A 2,756-nucleotide genomic window follows, 5' to 3' on the forward strand; every position below is an offset into this window, starting at 1 on the left:
ATTGGAAAGGTTGTAGACACAGAATTGTCATACCACCATTTCCCCTGACCAGTACAGATTTCTGTATTAATAGGACAGAGGAGTGGTCAAAGCATTAATATGTAGATATCCAACTATGATCACTTATGTTAAGTAGATATATTGCTGTTCAATGGTCACCAGACTCTAGCACCTGAATCGTTCGACAAATACCACAATTGTAAGTGGGGAAAAAAACATTGGACTGCACTGAGCATTCACTAACTAGATGAGAAGATGTAGAATAGAAATAGTGGTGATACTGCTGTTGGCGTGTTCTTCTCACACAAGGAGGAAACAGATTCCTACTCTTCCTACTCTGCAACACCAGGTATTCACAGGCAGTCTCCTTTCCTGGTACTAACCCGGCCCAACGCTGTTTAGCTTCCAAGATCAGACGAGATCGGGCGTTGGCAGCGTGGTATGATAGTAGAGGATAGTATGATCAGTACGCCAATGAGAGTGCACCTATGTAGGAAATACTTCAGTAGGAAATGATAGGAAGAATAGAAAAGAGGAGGGAAGTAAAAAGGTGAGCAAAATAGGTGGATCTGCTTTCCACGTTAGGCACGGTTCAAGAGCACCCACATTCGTGGTTCTGTGCTCCGTGAATCGAGGATGAGAGTCCACGAGACAGATAAAGGAGTGAAATGGATCTAGATTGATATTCTAGGTAGTTGGGGTTGTGACCCAAAATTAGGATTTAAATTAATGACACAGAATATCGCTGTGGGTAAAGCTTATCTCACAAAATGATCACCACAGTAAACAGATAAATTTGGACAGCCTGCCCGCAAATGCTGTCGTTAGGATCTTCCTAGGGAGTATCAGTTATCACAAAGTATGGTGCTGGGCGGCGGCATTAATATCATCGCAGAACACAAATATAAATAGTGAATGAGCATAGGCATGTGTGTTACATGCACAAGGAATCTTCTAGACAAGGAATGCAATGACAATGTTTACATGCTAACAAATCCACAAACAATGCAGATCAAATGTTAAGAAACAAACTTATGATCCTGAATAGGAAGAAAGAACAGCTTATCTGTGATTAGGAATGAACCTGACAGACGATATCTGTCAGGTACCACACAAAAAAAATATTAAATAAACACACAAATATTAAGAAATAGTAATGTGCTGGCCACTGTTGGAGACTGAGATTATAGCCCGTATCAGAGGACAAGCCTCACATAGAAAAGGAAATAACAAGCTCTAATAGGCAATTAATACAGATGCACTAATTGTGTGCCTGAGTGTGATATTGATGCCTGTGTAACCACAGAGCCGTAAGGGCTTACGACACTCCAATCAGAGGGCAGAGGAACGGATCAGTGCATGGTCAGGTGCAGAGAGCTGGTGCCATGCAGTCACTCCATGTACGGACCCCCGTGTGGAAGATGCGTTTCGCCCGTTAGGGCTTTTTCACTTCCGGGTTCCATTGAACAGCAATATATCCACTTAACATAAGTGTTTATAGTTGGATATCTACATATTAATGCTTTGACCACTCCTCGGTCCTATTAATACAGAAATCTGTACTGGTCAGGGGAAATGGTGGTATGACAATTCTGTGTCTACAACCTTTCCAATCACTCTTTGGAATAAAGAGACCAGGACATTTTAAAATTTTTTTCAATTCTTTATTTTTTCATGGATCATTTAGATGGGTAAATTTTGTTAATATTACAGGTTGAGTATCCCATATCCAAATATTCCGAAATACGGAATATTCCGAAATACGGACTTTTTTGAGTGAGACTGAGATAGTGAAATCTTTGTTTTTTGATGGCTCAATGTACACAAACTTTGTTTAATACACAAAGTTATTAAAAATATTGTATTAAATGACCTTTAGGCTGTGTGTATAGGGTGTATATGAAACATAAATGAATTGTGTGATTGTACACACACTTTGTTTAATGCCCAAACTTATAAAAAATATTGTCTAAAATTACTTTCAGGCTGTGTGTATACGGTGTATATGTAACATAAATGCATTCTGTGCTTATATTTATGTCCCATCACCATGATATCTCATTATGGTATGCAATTATTCCAAAATACGGAAAAATCCCATATCCAAAATACCTCTGGTCCCAAGCATTTTGGATAAGGGATACTCAACCTGTATTACCAATAAAAAGTTATGTTTTAAACATTCTTTGATATACATTATAGGAACTTTTTTCCTGTACAGAGTGCGCCCACACAAGAGCCTTCCTATTCTCCCATTGTTAGTCTGCTGTTGAGTAAGTTAGGTTTCTGAAATTATCCTCCACTTTGTTTTATTTGAATTTGTATCCTAATCGGTTTGTACTTTTCAATAATTCTCAGAATCTTTGTAACTGTTTTTTTTTTGTAACTAAAAGCTCTGAAGATATTCTTGAAATTAAACACCTAATTTTTAGTTTTGGTTTTGTGTTCTTATGCCTAAGGTCTCATGGTCCATGCTATTACAGGTTGAGTATCCCTTATCCAAAATGCTTGGGACCAGAGGAATTTTGGATATCGGATTTTTCTGTATTTTGGAATAATTGCATACCATAACGAGATATTATGGTGATGGGACCTAAATCTAAGCACAGAAGGCATTTATGTTTCATATACACCTTATACACACAGCCTGAAGGTCATTTTAGCCAATATTTTTTATAACTTTGCGCATTAAACAAAGTGTGTGTACATTCACAGAATTCATTTATGTTTCATATACACCTTATACACACAGTGAG

The 2,756-nt window shown here is 37.8% G+C and overlaps 1 pseudogene; it reads right to left on the minus strand.

The window, feature by feature from the left end:
* Positions 1 to 334: 334 nt before the first annotated feature.
* LOC134950059 (5S ribosomal RNA) lies at positions 335 to 453 on the minus strand (annotated as a pseudogene).
* Positions 454 to 2,756: the final 2,303 nt, after the last annotated feature.

This window comes from Pseudophryne corroboree, chromosome 8, assembly GCF_028390025.1.
Source record: "Pseudophryne corroboree isolate aPseCor3 chromosome 8, aPseCor3.hap2, whole genome shotgun sequence".
Lineage (NCBI taxonomy): Eukaryota > Metazoa > Chordata > Amphibia > Anura > Myobatrachidae > Pseudophryne > Pseudophryne corroboree.